Below are 21,247 nucleotides of genomic sequence, written 5' to 3'. Positions count from 1 at the left end.
AACAAACCCACTCATCTTAACCCAAAGCATATCCTCTCCACAAGAGTAACACTTCTGTATTATTACATTCAGACCCTATACTTAAAAGAAACCAATGTTCAGTGTGAAAATACAGCACTTTAGTCTGCTGATGAAATAGATAGATAGATAGATATGTGTATGTTCTGTGGGTTTATTCACAGGTTTGGTATATCACTTTCTTAGCTGGGGTTTTGTATCATAATGAAATTTCAACAAAAAATGCTTGTCTTCACTTAGGAGATTGCTACATAGTGGGGGAGTACGATTTTACCTTCTCCTTGCTATTGTGCATTCTCAGAGTTGGCATATATAAGTTATAGGGAGTGTTCATAGGAGATTACTAAGCTAATGGCTCAAGAGCACTTACAAGCCTAGCCAGTTTTGCATTGATTTTACCCAATTTTCTATCCCTAGGGGAGAGATAGCAATAATCAGAAAGTGGGATTTTGACAATTTTTACAGACTGCCTCTGTCCATAAGGGACATGCATGTCATCCCAGGAGTGAATTTGCAATTTCCAACCCATTGGTCCAGATTGAAGATGTTCAGGGAAGTGCTCTGTTTCATATGAATAGGAAGCCTATTCAAGAAGAGGGTCAATCTCTGGCACACATAACTGTCTCTCCAACATGGTCTATTCATGTGAAACATCCAGTTTAGATCTTTGGAGCAGGTAACCCTTGTGCAGTTAGTTTTGTGAATATGTGACATTTCCATTAGGGCTGAGTCAGAGACTGCCTTGTAGGTCAGAAACAGATCACCTCTCAGTAACTGGTATAAAACTGAATACAGTGATAGGGCTTTTAATCTGTCTATGTTAAGAAACCTCTGAGGACACTCCGACTGTACCAGGTGCCTGGCAAGGTACATGTCACAGGGAGTATTGTACTCAATTACTGGCCTGATGAGAGCTGAGTACAGTAGTACTATGACATCCTTATATCTGGATGCCATGCCCTTACTTATAAGCTGAACCATATAGAAGGATTTCCTCACCACCATGAACACATAGTGGTGAAAGTTCAAATTTCTATCTATCTGAGTACCCATATCCATTACCACTGGGCCAACTCTTGGGGGGTACAATCAATGTTGTAATTTTCAGGGGTATTTAATTACCCAAAAGGTATTATTATACACTTCTTCACATTTAGTTTGAGGTCTTGGCTCTGACACCAATCATTAATCCACATCAGACCATTCTGTAGCATATCAACATCATTTGGAGAGTCGATAATTGCCCCTATCTTGCAGTCATCAGCAGACTTGGTCAGGCAAAGACCATCTGCATTTGCCTTGACATCTAAAAAGTAAATACCAAACAGGAGGAAGCCTAGCACTGAGCCCTGTGGTACTCCACTGATGACTGGCCTCTTACTGGATATGGATTCCCCCACTCTAACAACATGTGTCCATTTGGCTATCCATCTGGTGACATAGAGGTTTATGAAAAATTTGTGAGTTTATCTATAATACCCAAGTGGGGTATTGTGTAAAATGCCTTGGCCAGGTTAAGGTAGGTGGCAGGCACTATCTTACCCTGAGTCATGGCCTTGGTGACCTTCTTAATGGAAATCCATCAGGTTGAACAGGCAGGACCTGCACTTCATGAAGACAAACTGGGTAGGGTCTAGAGTCTGGAGATTTCCTGTGTCATTGTTAATCAGTTCCATGATTATCCTTTCCATAGCTTTCCATATGAGGCTAGTCAGACTTATTGGTTGGAAGTTTCCTGGGTCAATCGATGGTCTTCCCTTGTACAGAGGGATGACTGTTGCTGTCCTCCACTCTACAGGGACAAAGGCTGTCTGGAGACTGTAGTTAAATAGAGATCCAAGTGGGTCTGGGTCTGCTAACTCATGTTTAAAACTATTTAGTAGGCACCATGGTATTCCATCAGGGCTCACTGATGCTGTGCTTCTTGCGTTAGAAACTACAGTGCCCACCTGTTTTTTTGCAATAAAAGGCAAAGGAATGATAATGGGTATTTCATGGGAGTGACTGGAGATGATGAGGGGGTGAAATCGGAGATGAGTTTACCGGCCAGCAGGTTTATTATTTATTTTTGTTGAGTATAGATAGTGCCATCTACAGCCAGTTCTGTACATTGTTGAGTGTTTCCTTCAAGATTTCAGATATAACTAAAAATGCTTTGTGGTTATCCTTTGCTTGGGAAGGTATTTTAGTCTTTTATTTAGCTTTTGAAGACCTGACTAGTTCCCTGATTTGCCTGTTGAGACTAATGAGGGATTTTTTTTCTCTATTGTGCATCCTTCCACTTACTTTGAGACAGGAATTTCATCCTTCTGTTGTATAGTCTATTTATGCCAGGGGTTCACCAGGTTGACTTTTTTCCATCTAGACCTGGGTTTAGCTCGGTTTAGTACAGCACATGTATAATTCTGCATAGGCCCCTGTGTTTTCAAGGTTAGGTGGAGCTTTAAAATTACCTGTGCTTTCACTTAATAGAAAGTAATTTGCCTTGGAAAATTTCTTTAGGGTTTTAGAGTGTGATGGGGGGTTCTACTGTTACATTTATTTCAAAGAAGACTGATGTATGATCCGATCTTACCAATGATGACATTACACTGGAGGGGTGCAATGCTACCCCATGTTTGTGAGTAGTATGTCAAGGATATTTGAGGCCCTAGTGGGATTGCAGACCAGCTGCTCCTTAGCATTTGCATTGACAAAGTCCAGGAATCTCTGAGCCTGCATGTTAGTAGTCATCTATGTTTTCTATTTTATGGAGGGGTATTTAAAATTTCTCACAAGTAGTGTGCAGGGCTGAATGGTATGTGAGTCTAATAGCTTCAAGTATGTGAGCAGTTTTCATGGTTCATTGCTGGAGACCTGTAGCTAGCTATGATATGGCAGGGGATTTTGCCTTTGGTCAACTGGACATGGAGTAGCTCAAGCAAGTCATCCTGCTTGACCAATCTGCAGATGTGATTGTTTTTATGTAAATGGATATAGCTCCTCCTTTTGTTTTTTCCTTTTCAAAGGTTGGTCTAACTGAATGATAGACATTGTTGCCTTGCACTGCTGGGGTGCTTTCTGCAGCCTTGAACTATGTCTCTGTAACTGCACAAATGTCAGCATTCTCCAGGGTGAGGAGAGCTTCCATGGAGCAGTTACTTATTAAAATTCCTAGCAATGAGCAGTGGTACCTTAAACTTGGCATTAGAAGAATTTGTTACATTGGTAGGTTTGACGATTAGGCACTGCCTAAAAAAGGCACTATATGGTGGATAATGCATTGGCCAGTATTCATAAGCATAGCAGCAACAGATGCAGGCCACCTCTGGCAAAGCAGCATGGTCTGTCTATCATGTTGTCCCAGGCTGACAAATACTGGATCCCCTTGGAATGACACCACTAGGTAAGTCAATTATTGAAATCAATCACATTCTGTTTGTAATGTGGTATCATTCTTGGTGAGGGTAGAATGGTGCTCAATGTGAGGCTCATACCATCCTGTGACACATATTCAGGCAGGTCTATCATGCCTCTCTTCATATAGTCCCAGGAGGGACATTTCAGGTCATTCACACCCACGTGGACTATGACTGAGCCATACTGGTACTTGTGGTTGAGTGACTTGAGTACCTGCATGATCTGGCAAATCCTGGCACCTGGCAACCAACAGACTATAGCCCTCCCTTTATACAACCTTGTGAGAGGGTGTCTGTGTGTGTCTCACGATGCAGTCTCCTATGACCAAGATGTTTGAATGTGCAGTGTTTCACCTTAGGAGCTTGCTTGTGGAGACAATGTGATGTGTATTTGTATATGTAGTGTTTGGTATTGACTTGGTTTTGTTTGCATGTGGTTTCTGAGGACAGCATGTGAGAGTATGTGTGGAGATCTTATTTAGTGAGGGAAATGATGTGCTTGTGCTGACAACCTGTTTGTTGTTTGATTTGTCAGTATGTGAGAGGCATGCTACATTTTTCATAGTGTAACTGCATCTCTCACATACTGTGTTTCTTTGTTTCAGGATTAAGTGGTTGCCAGTATACATGAGACAATTGCTACATTGCCTCATGATGCCCATGTCCAGCAGGCTGGCCACAGAGATAGCAGGAAAGTGCCTATCCATGGTTTCAGGTTTTTTACTATGGGTTTAACCTGGGAGAAGAGTGGGTAGATTTAACTGGACTGGGATGATAACACATCAATGAAGAATAGGTGGTCTACTCAGTGTGAACTGCAGCTATCCAACAAGGCAATGCTGCTCTACGTGTAACTTGGATAGATCTAGAGCAGCAGGCTGACTAAGGAAGGTTGCAGAGATAGTTATTCTAAGGGAAATTTTAAGTTGAAAGCATTTGCATCTATACAGAGCACTGCTAACAACCACTGCATGGGGAACAGTCTAGTGCAGACACTGGGCTTATATAGAATCAGAAAAACAGGTTTTACAACAGCTAGGCCTACAGACCAATCAGAAAAACACACAAAAAGCTTTCAGCCAGCAGTCCTCAACTCAGATAGTTTTGTTATAGCACACTTCTGCCACAAGAGTGCAGCCAGAAACCCCTCTTATTGTAAAAATGCTGGTTTTAGAGCTCAAGTGCAGAGAAACCACACAATTTAGACACTACTGTCCTGTAAAACTAGCACACATAATTTAGTTAAGTACTACAGTAGCAGTGGAAACAGTTCAGCTTTGAAACTCTACTAAAGTGAGAGATGTAGCAATTAATACAGGATTTTTATGAAATACAGTAAAAATAGTCAGTAGAAGTGCAAAATGATACTTATTTTCATTCTTTTAGCAGCAGATGGCTTTACATGCAGCAGATTCTCTGTGGCTCTCAGGGAAAGTAGCCAAACTAAGAGGAATTGTGAGGTGCATATAATATAATGCTCCCTTTGGTATGTACCATACCAGGCATCTACAGCAACCTGAGAGACCTCAGAGATTTCTAACTAAGAAAATTCAGGGTGCCCAGCACATATCTTATACGGATAGACAGAAGTTGCTGTCACTGTACTCAGTAGCGTATAGACTACTTAGGGGTGACTTATGTCTAGTTTACAGGGCTATCTCTGACCCATATCTAATGGAAATGCTACACATCCATAAGTCAAATAGGACTAGTGTCACCCATTCCAGGCACCTCAATCTATCCCGTGACATAAACAGGACCTGATGGAGAGACAGAGATGTATCTCTCAGAGATTGCCACTCTTCTGCAATAGGCTTCCAATGCATTTCAAGCAGATCACCTCCATGACCTTGCTTAAGTGCAACCTGGATGACTAGATGGGAAACTGTAAATTTATGTGGGGGATTGTCCAGTTTCTCTCCTAGATATGGGTAGTTTCTTGCTAGAAAAACCCTGGGCATCGATGATATCTCTCATCTAGCGTTATATTGGTATAACGGCTAGGCTTGTAAAGGTCCTTGGGTCAATAGCCTAGTAACATCCTATGAACTTATGAAGCTATATATATATATATATATATATATATATATATATATATATATATTTGCATGTAGTTTTCATTTTTATGTTGTTCAATAGTTTGTGGCCATTGTGAACATCAATCTTGTAGCGAGTTGACAATGTGGGGTTATAAAATCGTTCATATATATATATATATATATATATATATATATATAAATCAGGTGTTTTCTATTACTTTATCTAATCACAAGTAGTCTAAAAACCTTATCTAATCATATTGTATCAAATTATATTACATTTTACCAGATATAACTTTGATAATAGGAAATTTGATGATTTTTAATCACTGGTATAAGTCTTCTTAAAACTTATCAGATGATATTACAGTCTGCTTTATTACAGTGTGCTGGACTGTATGAGTTGGTGGTATACTTCCAATGTTTTGTTTTATCTTTCTTCTACTACTGTGTAACTGTGGAGTTGTTATTTGTAAGTTAGATGCGTAAGGGTGGAGCCCCCTCAAATGAGGGGTATATGTGGACTTGCTCTCCTGCAAAAACATTTTTTTTTAGCTTTCCAGTTTTCGATGAAGTGAGATTAGACAAAATGTGGTCTGTTGAGTTTATTTACTTTGTCTTTTAAATGAAATGAATACACCCTATAATATATGTATAGGCAATTAAAAGATAGAAAGAAATACATAAGTAACAGGAAAGTATATGGAGTAAAGAGGAAGTACGAAAAAAACACCACTCTCCCTTTAGAAGGGCCACTAATATAAAAAAACTTCTTGAGTCAAAATTGGCTCCAACAAACAACAGAAGGGGGACTAAAAAATGTGGTACCTGTAAGTACTGTAGGTATATAATGACAACGGACCATTTCACAATCAGGACAACTAGGTATGATGTCAAAGGTTTATATAACTGTAATTCGAAAGGAATTGTCTACCTAGCACAATGTACACAATGTACATCATTCTATGTGGGAAAGACAGACAGACGGTTGCGTGACAGGATGTACGAACACTTGTACGCTATTAATAAGGGCAAAAATGAGAATGCCCTGGCTAGGCATTGTGCTAATAATCCCAACCATTCTTTCAACTTTATGGGCATAGATCGAATTAATACATTACAGGATAACCTTAATTTTGTAAATGATCATTATCTTAAATTAGAGTTGGAGAAAAAAGAATTAATTTGGCAACTACGCCTGGCAGCTAATAGAGAACCAGGCATAAATGAATTCTGTTCAATAGCATGTATCTTAAAAATCAAAAACTTGATGCGTTAAACTGACTTGGTCATCAGTTTTTATTAATGAATTACCCCTCTATATTGGACATTAAAATTATTTGTAAAAAACTTTTAAAAATACTTTTAAACAATTATTTGTAAAACTATTTTAGTTTCGTTTTTTTGTTTTTTCTTTTATAATAATGGGTACTTTAAAGTAACCTATATTAGGAATAGATGTAAAAATAAGTATGTTTTTAAAAAAACTTTTTCATAAAAACTTTTAGGTAACACTAACAAGCGTATATATTAGTTTTTACATATTTGTAAAAAGTTCTCATACTAGTGGGATGTATACATATCTATATATACACCTTGTTTCACAGTATATTTGTGTAATGTCTCTTTAAAAGTTTGAACAAAAGCACACTTATTAATTAATTAAACAATCTGTTTTTAATTACTTAGAAATTGTATATAAACTGTATGTAACTGGATAGCTGTTGTCTGAAGAAGTTTTGATACTACTCAGAACGAAAAACGCTGGCAGCGTTTAACGTTTATTTGCTTGTGGAATTAAAGCAGTTTGTGGAGTTACCAGCATTGCAGTCGTTTGTTGGTGGTGGATTCTTAACAGAAGGTGTTGCGCCACTTGTTGTATTACTTCTGCATCATTCCTTGAAGCCAGCATACCTAACGCCTTGTTTTTAATATGGAGTAAAGAAGCAATACACATAACAGATATAATTACAGTGTCTTTGTAAATATCAAACTTGTCTTGGTTTGAGACTGATGTAAATAACCACTGTCTAGATCCACAGTAGTCAAAATTGGTATTTATGTTAAAAAACTATGCAACTATATGAAATATAACAGCATATGACAGTAGAATTCAGAATATAGTTATGCCTTGGTGGCAGAATACCTCAAGCAATATCTCCAACCCTGATTCCAAAAATAGGATTCCAAGGTTACTGAAGATGCATAGGTAAATGAGAAATCCCAAACACTTATGTCCAGTTCTAAAATGTGAATCACAAATACAAAGCTATTGGACTTAGACATTTTATATTGGCTCAGAATGCTAATATAAAATTTTGAAGCCATGGCATGACCCATTCTAAGAATAGGCCTTTCTGATATAGGTGGTGATCTATCTATATGCTGGTACTGGTACTGCAGCAAAATATTGTTGAGAGAACTATAGCCTGCAGATCCAGTACCAGCCTAAAGGCAGAGATATATTTATTTTATTTATTTTATTTATTATACATTTGTTAACCGGGCTAGTCTAGCTGGATATATGTCCATTTTCAGTAGAGGCCCGGGGAGAAAAGCTCCAAGCATGAACAGTGACAAAGTTAAACATTGTATAGACACATGAAGGATTACAGTACATTCTAGTGTTAGTCTTAAAAGGAGTAATAATGATGCATTTTTGAAATACAACAGTTAACAATTTATAAACATACATGACTACAGTGGAAAGTAGAGTTAGTCTAAAAGGAGTAATAATAATACATTTTAAATTATAGCAGGTTTAATAGAGATTTTACTAACTAATTATTCAACACACAGTAGAAGGTGTGTGCAAGTCTCAGGTAGGGAAGAGAGCACAAGTGTTATTCTCATCATTCAAAGAAAGAGAAGTAACTTGTGTTGGAGACTTAGGTTAAAGGAGTAGGGAAAGGGGTAAGTAAAAGAGTAAAGACAGATCTCAGTCTGGATTAGTGCATGGACAAAGCCAATGAGTTTTTAGATGTTCTTTAAGATGTTTTTTTTTAAAAGAGAAGTAGACACAAGGGTAGATAATTCAGAGGGAAGCTGGTTCCAGATTTTTCTGCAGTGTTTGAAAAGAGTGAATCCCCAGCTTTGTTATTAGCTTTGTTTGAGGAAACTAGAAGCTTATTAGCAGAGCGTAGTGTGGTTAGATTTGCATATGGTGTAATGAGATTAGTAAGGATAGGGGTGTTGTTAGGGTGGTATAGGATCTTTTGCGTAATGAGTAATTGTTGACAGAGTATATGTTTTTTCAATTCTAGCCATCCTAATTGTTTGAGGTTAAGGCAGTGGTGAGTTTTAAAGGGGGAGCTTGTGATGAATCTAGCTATGCTATTATAACAGGTGGAGAGTTTCAAGAGGTTATTTTTGGAAAGGTTAGTATATATAACAGAGGCATAGAAAAGGGTAGAAATGAGGTGGGTTTGGGCAATAGTTTTCTTAGCAGAAGGGGTAAGGAAGGCTTTGATTCTATAGAGGGTACCAAGTTTTTTTATTGACAGACTTTATAGTGGAGTTGATGTGTTCATCATAGCTGAGACGATTATCAATAGTTACACCTAGAAGGCGGGTTGTAGTATCTGGGGTAATGTTAGTACCATTGTTAGAGGCTATAGAGAAGAATGGAGTAGGTGATTTGTGAGTAGGGGTGAAAAGCAGTAATTTATTTTTTTTTTTGGATTTAGGAGGAGGCAGTGTTGCATAAACCAGTTTTCAACATTTTGAAAAACAGTTTGGGTAAGGGAGTGGAGAGTGGCTATATTCTTGGCGGTACAGATTAAGGTGGAGTCATCAGCGTATTGAATACATGTGGCTTGAGGTATGCTGTTGTGTAGATTGTTAATAAATAAAGAAAAGAGAAGGGGACCTAGGATAGAGCCCTGGGGTACTCCAATACTGACTGGTAGTAGCGAAGACAAATTGTTCTGCCAAAGTACTGCTTGCTGTCTATTTTCCAGATATGAACTAAACCATTGTATAGCTTGAGGATTGAGAGAATGGGCATTTAGTTTGTCTAGTAGTAAGTTATGGTTAACCATATCAAAGGCTTTAGACAGGTGAATAAATAGAGCAGAGAAAAATGAGTTATTGTTACAATTTTTATTTATGGAATCTGTAAAGGATAAGAGGGCAGTTGATGTGCTATGGAATGGTCTAAAGCCGTGTTGGCAGTTTGCAAGTAGGTTATTTTGTAGTAAGTGGTTAAGTACTTGTTTGTGAACACACTTTTCCATGATCTTAGCTAATGGGGAAAGTAAGGCAATAGGGCGATAGTTTGAAAGCTCAGTAGAAGGACCACCTTTATGTAGAGGGATAATGTGGGATATCTTCCATAGAGCAGGGATTTTGCCTTCCGAAATAGTTCTGTTAATAAGGATAGAGATGGGATAAGCTATGGCTTTTGCGGCTATTTGTAGGAATTCAGATGGGAGACGGTCAGCAGATGGGGTGCAAGGTTTCAGTTTTTGAAGTAGCTTACAAATGAGCGATGTAGATACAGGTTGTATCTGAAAGGTAGGTAGTGAACTATTGCAGGTGTTAGTTTGGGAAGTGGTGAGAGGTGGTAAAGAATTAGTCAGAGTTAGAATGGCTTCAGTAAAGTAGTTATTAAAGGCATCAGGGATCTGGGTGGAGTTATTATGTTTGAAGCCAGTTGGGTCTGGAGTAGTGGTGTTGCCTGGCTGAAGTCGTTTGTTTACTCCTGACCAAAACTTTTGAGGAGTTCATGGTTGGTTTGTTGTAGTTGAAGGTAGAAATCTTTCTTATCTCTAAGAATATCCTTCTTGGTGGCATTCCTTAGCTGTTTATAGTGAAGGTGGTTTGTTGGGCATTTGGTAGCTCTCCATTTTACCCAGATTTTATTTCTAAGGAGTATCTTCTGCCTGGTTTGTTTTGTGAGCCATGGGGCAGATTTGGTTTTTATTCTACTAGTGCATAAAGGAGCATGGTAGTCAAGGATATGAAGAAAGTTAGTATTAAAGTAAGTAATGGAATCATCAAGTAATAGATGGATTAGTGGTGACCAGTCACATGCTTGCAATTCAGTTAGGAAGCTGCCAGGATTAAAGAATCTTTTTGAACGGGAGATTTTGATGTTATGAGTGTTTGGGAGATGGACTTTTTGTCTAATAATGTAGGTAAGCATATGGTCGCTAATGTCATCCGGAAGGGTTCCTGGAGTATAAGTTTCAGAGTGGCTATTAATAAGGATCCAATCCAGAGTAGTTTCCTTGCTACTAGGTTTGTGGATTCTTGTAGGAGTTGTTATTAATTGTGTGAAACCAAAGAGGTTTATGTGATTGGTAGGATTTGTAGAACTGCAAATGGACCAGTCTATGTTAAAGTCACCAAGCACAATGGTCTCCTGGGGTAGTTGGGTAGAGAGGTGATTGAGTAGGTTCTCGAGAGTACTGGTATTATTACCTGGGGGTAGATACATACAGAGTAGGTAGATAGATTTGGAATTATTGATTTGGAGTTTGGCAGTTAGGATTTCAGAATTAGTGGTAAATGACGGAAGCTCATTAATGGGGGAAATTCGGAGGTTAGATTTATAGAGAATGGCTATACCTCCACCTTTTTTGTTTTTTTTGGTCATTTCTAAGGATGTTATATCCCGGAGGGGTAATTTCCTGGTCTAGAGTAGATGGTTTAAGCCAAGTTTCTGTAATACATAGTATATCAAATGAGTGAACATCAAGGAGAGCATGTAGATGGGAAATTTTATTGTTAACACTTCTAATGTTAAGGTGGCCTATGAAGAGGGAGTTGCATTGTTTTGTTAGTGTAGAGACTGTAGGTAATGTTAAATTGATTGGGTTGTTGCTATATTTATTATTGGGGCTGGGATTTGGAGGAATATCACCGTCTAGGAGGGGGTGTTGCTGGGGGTGTTGTAGAGATTTAAGGAGTTTAAAGTGGTTATTAAGAGTTTTTTTTGGAAGAGAAATAGGTAATGTGGTTTGCTCTGTGGAATTTTGTAGCATATAGTTGGACTTGCAGGTTATGCTGCTGTGGTTAAGGGAGAAGATGAAAGAGGGTGTTAGTGTTTGCCGGGTGTAATGGTTTTGTTCAGGGAGAGAAAGATATTCCAAGCAGGTGAGTAAGTAGGGTATGGTAAGGCCGACCAATGTGGTGGTTAAGAGTAGTATGTTTAAGAGGATATGTCTATTTGATGGGGCCATGGTAAAAAGTAATTTTAAGTAGGGATAGGATAGTATAAATAGGTGATGTAGAAAGAAGAAGGGAGTTATGGAAGGGATAGAGCAGGGTACAAGATAAAGAGGGAGGAGATTAGAGGAGATTGAAACAGAGGTAAAAAGTAATTTTAAGTAGGGATAGGATAGTATAAATAGGTGATGTAGAAAGAAGAAGGGAATTATGGAAGGGATAGAGCAGGGTACAAGATAAAGAGGGAGGAGATTAGAGGAGATTGAAACAGAGGTAGAGTTCGGAAGGAAAGTAGTATAGCGGATAGCTAGTAATGGTTGGAGGTGGTAAATAAGGAAATTGGGTAGTTCTAATTAGTAGAGTGAGATAGGGGAGTGGCCTGGAGATGGAAGGTGAGTGATAGGATAAGATGGAAGGGGGAGTGGTTAGTGAAGTATAAGTTTAGAACCTCTGGGGGGTGGGTGGCAATTGGGGGTAGGGTAGGGGAGCAGAGTGAACCCGCAGGGCAAACGGAGCGGGAAGAAACAGACAAGGAGCATAGCAGTTGGAGGAGAAACAATCAGTCAGCAGAGCTGAATACTGAAGGTAAGTGAAGTAAGCCTGGAGTGGGAAGGAGCAGGGATAAGTATGGAGTGTCTAAGAAAACAGGGAAGTGTAGCAAGTTAGAAAAAAGGGTACAGTGTGAAGTAACAGCATAGTTCTAGGGTCAGATCAGTATAGCGTAAAGCAAACAGAATAAAAATGGGTGAGCAGGAGAGTTATAGAAGGGACAGGAGTGCCCCGTACTGGGCAAAGCTAGAATTACAAGCAGTTGCAGTATGGGGGGGATTTAGTTCTAGTTAAGGGAGGGAGAAAAGCTAGTAAAAGAGGTAGTAAGATGTGGTAAAGGTGTTTAGTGTACAACAATGTAGCTAGTATGGGGGGGAGGCTGCTGGACGACCCGGCTCAGGGCGAGCTTTGAACCCCTGAAGCAACAGTGGACGGTGGTAATATATACTGCAGGATTTTGAGGGGGGGGGCTGGCTGAGGACTGCATGCATGCATGCATGCATGCACAAAATTGTATTTGAATGAATTGTCCTGTTTACACACTGGAGATGACTCAAAACACATTCACATTAAATAACTCCACCTTCACCCATACACTAAAGATCCAAAATGTATGTTCCCACAGTTTTTCCTCTCTCACAAGCAGTACTACTACTGAGCTACAGATGGTGGTGATGGTGGCCATCATGGGGACTGTCGGCTCCACCTGCATGTCAGAACTAGTACCACAAGCATTAAGCTAAATACAGGTGGTGTTGTGTGTTGTACACATTAATATGTAATCAGAGACTACTCTGTGTTCAGGCCAGCTTAGACCATGTCATGTATAGATAACGGGTTAATTAAAATATCATTTTTCTGAATCCTAGCATCTAGCCATAGCATAATATTTCTTCTCTGCTTATGGGATTTCATTATAGCATCTAGATTTTACTAAGTAGACTCCAGCCCTAGCATGATGGCATATTGTCTGGGGGACTAGAAAACTACTTTTAGGGTAGTGTTACAGAATGGCCAAAGATCTCTGTTCTTAGCTAGATCAGGGATGTTCAGCTACTGCCCCATGGAATTAATGCCCTGGCTGGGTGTAGGTGGGAGTAGCCAGTTGGTGAGGTCCTGCAGAGAGACAAATGCAGCATTATATGTTTTAAAATGCACAAGTACCATAATTACAAAGCTATCCAACATAGTAGGATCTTGGAATAAAAATATTTACTCAGCTGATTAAGAGAATAATAAAATAACACAAAATACAAAATATACTGTAAGGACATTCAGTAAATAAAAATACTGAACACTCTGGATGAACTAGGGAAAACACTGTAAATACAAATGTAAGTTTTCACCTATTCATTGTGATTTATCAGACTAATATGGTAGTAATTTCTTTGCAGGCATATATACCCTATCACAAGCATTCAAATTAATTTAACATTCAAACAAACTATTGGAAAGTCAGCACACAATATCATTAAGCATATAAAACTACATTATTTTATGTTTTATCCTTCAATTGGTTTTGATGACTTATTTACTAAGTAAAATTTCATAAAGATCATGCTGTGAAAAGAAGAATACAGTCACATGGGAGAATTCTCATAAGAAAACAAACATAAAGCTGAGTGAAAGCTAAATAATCTGTAAGAAGTGGCCATAAGAGAAAAAGGTCAAGGCACTACTTCTTGGGTACCACTTATAATCATGCTAGGAAGGCCTAACCACTCAAATGAAGTATATATTTGTGTAGATATCAGATAGGCTAATTTGTTTGTGTCTTTCATCTTTTCCCAGTTAGGGGTCGCCACAGCGGAACTCGGGTCCGCTAATGATTGGTAGTTGATTTTTACGTGCTGAGTTACCAGCCCTGACGCACAACCTTCAACAAAGGTATGCCCATTCACACATGTCTCCATGCATAAGACGCTCTAGCTGAGAGTCGAACCAGACAGCGTCTTACTGTGAGGCGACAACGCTACTGGATAGGCTAATAAAGTCATAAAAAGAAAAATGCATGCCAAACCTATAATATGTTACATTATAATGGAGTCGAATAGATTTTATTGAAATGGAGAAAAAAGTTTTAAAAAGCTTGATTTGAAGTCTGATACAATCAGTTAGGGCTACATACAGACAGATAAAGCACTGTAACATCCTTAATATGTTTGAGATTAATAGGATTAAATGCATTTAGCTGCAGAATTTTTTTAATTATGTCATATGCAAATGAATGCAAGGAATACAAAATTTAAGCCATTATAATCACATATGGTAAAACTGCTGAGGAACACATGACATACATTAATAAAGGCACCTAAAAAGTTGCAAAACATTAGTCACTATAAGCAAATAAATGAACATGAGTTTTGCAAGTCTGTATTATAGTTTTGATTTCATTTTTTTGAACAAGGTGTATATACATTTACAACTAGGTTCTATACATTGCATTACATAACTTTGCCAGCAGATACAAATGAAGACAGGAATTTACTTTGAATGCCAAACTGCTGTACATGCTTTATTAAATATTTCAGTATATTAATAGAACAGCTAAGGAAATTTATGACAAAATATTCCTTTGAATGGAGTGAACAAGAACAGGTACCTTTAGAAGAATTTTAAAAAGCCTGGGTTCAGAAATAGTGGTGCATAATTTTGACTCATAATGCGATGTTAGCCTAGAAGTAGGTGCACCTTTGTGTGAAGTAGAGAAAGGGGACTCAGTCTGAAAAGGAAGCGCTGGCCATTTTAATAGATTTTGAACATGTTCTCAAATTTTTGAATGTAGAAATGTTTAAATGAATAACAAACAGAATAAAAAAAATATTATTAAAACGATAACAATCTGGACTGCTGAGGTGAAGTCTTGTTTTGTATCTATTAATTGGATGAGTGCACTGGACAGAATGTCTGTTTCAGGGGCAGACAGACCTGGGAGCACATTCTGGTTAATTGACTTGCTCGGGGTCACACAGTAGGCAAATGGAGGTGGATGGAATCAAAGCCTTCATCCTCTTGACTACAGGGAACAGCTCATTAACAGGTTGAATCACGAAAGAGCAAAGGCTGAATAATGAAAAAGGGCAAATATTTTCAATAAAATTGCCCTTATTTACTGATTGTGTTGCCATCAGAGGCAATTATAATTGGGTTAAGGGTTGTGTGAGGTAAAGACTTCAAATCCAACTAAGTCAGGCCATTTTCTCTGTTATTTCACATTTCATAGTTTGCCTTTCTGGAAGTCATCAGTCTCATACAAAATCTTAAGGAGAGACACAGGTGCCATAGCTGCTGCTGTGTGAGTTTACTGTATCACGAGAAAACATGTTTATACAATTGTAAACCATAGAGAAAGGGGTAGGTATGCATGCCATAAATCTTTTTTATTAAACCAACATGACAGGTGAGTGTCCAGTTCCAAGAATGCTAGCACTACCGATATGAAACAGAGGAAGGTAAGACCCAGGATTCAATAAAGTCCAGGTAGGCTCCATATAGAGCCTACACGGAATGTTTCCATGTACACAGTCATGAATCTCCCTCAGCAGGGCACCAAATATATTAATTGTGGTAAGACTGACAGCACATCCACATACCCTTCAGCCTGTTAACCTTGACCAAAAGGTCTACAAGACATTTTATTTCACTAAGTTTAATTTATTTATTTATTTTTACCTTTATGTGCTTGTTTGCTCAATGCACCACTTTATTTAGCTATGCTTAGCTCTGTACAACCATACATCAGACATGTGCCGGACATCTAAAAATAAAAAACGGATGCATTCAATTACTATTTTTTTTTATTTTTATGTTCTTGTTTGTGCAATTCACTGCATTATTTAGCTACACATAGAGCTGCCCACTTATGCATAAGACATACACTAGACATGTAAAAATAAAAACTGGATGCATTTATTTGCTGGGGTTCTGCCATGCTTAGCAGCATGCAACCCCCCTCACTGTGCTACACTTACAGGTACCTTCACAGTATATCTGAAGATATATGACTTCCCTTCACTATCCCAGTAGTTAGATATGTTGAGTCATGACCTACAGTGTAGCAGGTTCTGGGTTTGAGTCCTGGGCAGTAATACCTTTTACATATAATGCTGTGAACTTGTTTCAGGTGACTTTTACATCGGTTCACTTTAAATTCAATAATTGCTACAGTTAGACAATGTGTGCAATGCTAAACATCCCATAGACACAGTCAACAGTATTTTCATGTTTGGATGTTGCTAAGCTTCGCTTAAACATGGGTTGTGTGAGTTTGAGCAATGCTAAGCAATGCAGCGTGTTTTTGAAAATGACAGTACGAAATGCAATGGCAGGAATGCATCCTATTTAAATCGCAATAGGCAGGAATTTCACATTATTCCTTGGAGCCTGACCTTGATTGTGGATATGGCTGCTGTCATGGGGGAAGGTGTGACCTTTAGGGCACAATGGTGAGGTGTGCAGGAGTCTATAGTTTTCATTGGACTCCTGGTAGAGCGCTACGGACCCTGGCTGCTGCAGGGCAACTATCAGGGCTTAGAATGTAAGACTAAGGCCTAAGATAGTTTGGCCAGAGACATGACTAGTGTAATTAGTATCCCCCGCACTGGTGAGAAGTGTCATCACCATTATGATTACTTCTATTAAAGGAAGAGGGAAATCTTGGATACCTGGATCCAAGAAGCACAGAATGGGAACACCCCACATTTATGTATGTATGTTTTCTAGTAATTTAGAAATATACATGCTGAATCTGTGCAAAACTTGATATGCATAATGGTTTCCTTCTCTTACCACAGCTGCAGAAGAGAGGGCTTGCAACTTCCAGTCCCATGCAAGGTATTTGGCCAGGATGAGGCAAGTGTGTGGTATGTAAGAAAATCAATACAGTACTAACTTAATGTACACATTAATAATAAAATGAAGTAAACGCAGATATTAGTCTTAACAGTCATGTATGAAACTCCTGGGAAGTTATAGACCTTCATTAATTTGTCAGTGCATATCTGAACTGGTAAAGAAAGTTAAAGCAAGTAAGCATGTAGTACTGTGCCACATAGCTTCAAACCATTAGTTAATGTTGTGGTAAACCCATATTAAGAGTCAATGTTGTAGTCTGCTCATTGTCTGAAATATGCTGTAGATTGCACTCGATAAATAAATAGGGTAAACATGTAAGTTAACAGAATTCCTAGACAGTTATCCATGTGTGTAAATGCAAGATTTGAAACAACATGAATCAATAAAGTGTAAAAGGAGACAGTGCTCTGATAGTTTATTTTTTCAAAGAAAAAAATCAGTATTACTGTAGTCACTGCTTGTGGGTTCTAATCCCACACCAGCCAACTGATCTTCTTCTTCTTCCGGCTTTTTCCCGGTTAGGGGTCACCACAGTGGATCACCTGTCTGCTCATGATTGGCAGTGGGTTTTTTTACAGTGTCGAGTTGCCAGCCCGGCGCCCAACCTTCCACAGAAAGCACACACACACACACACACACACACACACACACTCACATCTAGGGCCAATTTCTAGTGTCCAGTCCACCTACAGCTTGGGATGTGGGAGGAAACCGGAGCACCCGGAGGAAACCCACGCGACTACAGGGAGGACATGCAGACTCCGCACAGAAGGCACCCCAGCCGAGGATCAAACTGGAGAACCTCTTGCTGTGAGGTGGCAACGCTAACCACTGCACCACCATGGCTGCACTTCACACCAGCCAACTGATAAATAGTGCAATATTCAATACTGCTTTAGCATTTCATCAATAAATGTGCACTACCCAGATTTAAGAGTTAATGTTGTGGTCTGCTCGTTGTCTAAAATATGCTGCAGATTGCACTCAATAAATGAATAGGGTAAACGTGTAAAAGGAGATGGTGCACTGATAATTTATTTTTTCAAATAAAAGGTTCAGTATTACAGTAGTCACTGCTTCTGGGTTCTAATCTCACATCAGCCAAATGAGAAATTGTGCAGTATTCAATACTGTTTTACTATGTCATAAATAAAACATAACCATGCTTGCATGTGAGGTGCACACCCATAGACCTGAGCCATGATTGTCCACTTATCAACTGCAATTAGTGTACATGGACATACCTCTCAACTGTCATGATTTTTGCAGAAAGTACTGAATATTGCCCTATTTGTCTGATCTGTTTGGTATATGTTCTTGTTTTACTGGCCAGCCTCTGCCACATTGCTGAGGATTAATGTCAGAAAAAAATGTCAGCCCTCTGATTTGCAGATATAGCACATCACATGAAATGCAATTTAATGGCAAATCTGTCATCAGAACACCTGGTTACTATTGTAAGAGCACACTATGTAAGAATGTTCCCTGTCATTGTGCCTTTGTAACACCATTATGTATGGCTTCCCCCATAATGTCCCATGCTAAGAGGTGGAGAGGTTTGTACGTGGAACATCATATATGTAATATAAGCAACATTGCATAATTGCTGGATGCAATATGATCTGTACTATAGTGTGTGTTTGTGTGTGTGTGTGTGTGTGTGTGTGTGTGTGTGTGTGTGTGTGTGTGTGTGTGTGTGTGTAAGGAACAGTGAAGTATTTCAAATAACAAACTTCATGCTAGGCAGTGGTCTCAAGTGAAATCTAGCATTTCTGGAAATATGTAGTTGTAGTATGTTTAGTTATATTATCTGCGAAGTTACTAATGTTCTTCTTTCTTCTCTCACCCACCCCTTCTCTTCTTTTATTTATTTAATCAATATATTTACTATTATCATATGATATTATCATATTATTTGTTATTACCTCTTATGTTGGCCTTATGCATAATTTAATATTGTTTTGCTGTTAAAAAACTTTCATTTACATTATTTATTGTTGAGTTCCTCATTATATTATTTTCAATTTGTTTCCATTGCTCATTATTGTTTTCTCTTATGTTATTAATTACATTTGTTTGGGTTATGTTTATTTTTCCTTTATGTTTATATTTTATTTACCACAGCATGACAAGGTAGGCCGGTACCCTGTAATCCACCTACCTTGGCTGTCCCAGCCGAGGCACCGGGGCCCAGCACATCTGGACTGCAGCCTGGTAGCACCCCCTCTACTTTCCCTGCACTACCTGCTCCATTAGGTAGTTCTGCACCACAGGCTGGGGGTGTGCCTCCCTTGGAGAGTGGAGGTAGACAGAATACATTTGCCACCTGAAATCAACTGCCAGACATGGTGCGCAGGGTTGTGCGTTAAACTGTTGATGCACACCTATGCAGGATGGTGAGCATGCTGTCTATCCTGGTGGGATATTCTTAACCCAGGAACTGGTGTCGACCACAGCCTCCACTGGAGCAGTGAAGGTGCAGTGCTGACAGTCCCATGGGTGAGAACTTGAGTCACACTTCTACAATGTCTGACAACCATGGAACAGTGATCTGCCAACACCCTCCCCCAAAAAGCTGTTCATCCCACTCTTGTGTCCCACACCCAGAGGTGCTGGAAGCTGGGGGGGGGTGAGAGGGGCACTTAGTGATCTAAAAAGGGCAATTTTTTAAAACTATTTACTACCACAACATGTCACTTGGAGGACATTTTAAGCTTAGTCAATTTCCCTTTTGGTGCTCAAATTAACATTTCCTGATTGGTCTTACCTATCCCATGGTTGTTAATTGAATATTAGCCCTAGTGAGAATAAATGTTATCCTACTGTAGATAATTTGAAGGGACCCATGTAAGGGATGCAGCATTTAGGAACTGCCTCTATCTATTAGTGGCATGAGGGGCAATTCTGGAGTACATTTTCTAGTACCCATCTTTAGATCCAAGTTGCATTTGAATATGGACAGGGGTGAGCTTTGTTTTACTTGAATAGATAGTTTACTCTGGAATAGTGGTAGCCTCTGTGATATATATCCATCTCTCCACAACATTCAGTTTAGATACCTGGACTGAGTATTTCTGATGCCATTTGATTTGCTGATGTTCAGTAGGTCCATCTGTATTAGGTCAGAGGATGCCTTGTATGTCAGTCATGTCACCTCTAAGCACTCTGTAGGATACTGAGTATATTGATAAATCCTTGAGGTGGTCCATGCAAGACCTATTGTTTAGGACTTGTATCCTTTTAGTAAGGTAACTCTGTAGATATTCCAATTGTTGCATGGGTCTGGACAGATACATGCCAAAGTGGGAATTATACAAAATGATTGACCTAATGAGGGCTTTGTAAAGGGCGGACAATAACATCTCTATATCTAGTCACAATCAATGTGTTTATAAGCTGTGCAATATAGAAAGACTTTCTTATGACTCTGGGCACATATTGGTCAAAAGTTAGGTTACTGTACACACAAGTTCCCAAATGGCAAACAACTGGGTCAGCTCTCAGGGGGCATTGTCAATTTGGCAGTTCCCTGGAGCAGATGACTTCCCTAAGGATATGAAAATGTATTTCTTGGAGTTTAGTTTCAATTCATGACTCTGGTATATGTTATTGTTTGGGACAAACCTTCCTGCATGATGGTTAAGTCATTTGGGGATTCAGTAACTGCTCCCAGCTTGCAGTCATCTCAAACTTAGTTGGCCAAAGCCCTTTGGTATTTCTTTTTACTTTTGAGATGTATATGCCAAACAGAAAAAGTCTCAGCACCAAACCCTGGGGGACTCCATTGGTGACAAGTCTCTTCCCCAATTTTGATCTCCTGCATCCTGCATACATGTATGCATTCTTTGATTCACCTTCCTGATTGTATTAAATTATATTTCCTGTATAATATAGCACCACTTGTTAGAATGTGTTTTAATTTTTTAGTTTGGAAAAGTCTTCTAGTAGGCAATGAAGCAAAATGTATGAACCAATAATGAGAAAACGACCCATTTCAGAAAATTTCAACCATAAAAGGCCACTCAGACTTCTGTCATTACAATCCACCAAGATCAGTATATATGCAAAATCTCTGCAAAAGTAAGTCATCTAAATAATTCCACATTAAATGGATCTGTAACTAATGAAGAGGTTGCTGCTAGCAAACAATTTTATATTTCATTGTTTCATCTGCAAATAAAGTGCCTGTTGCCCTTGAAGAATAAATTGCCTATGTTA

Source organism: Protopterus annectens, chromosome 3.part1 (genome assembly GCF_019279795.1).
Source record: "Protopterus annectens isolate FY-2018-M chromosome 3.part1, PAN1.0, whole genome shotgun sequence".
Lineage (NCBI taxonomy): Eukaryota > Metazoa > Chordata > Ceratodontiformes > Protopteridae > Protopterus > Protopterus annectens.
This window is presented reverse-complemented; position numbering follows the sequence as displayed.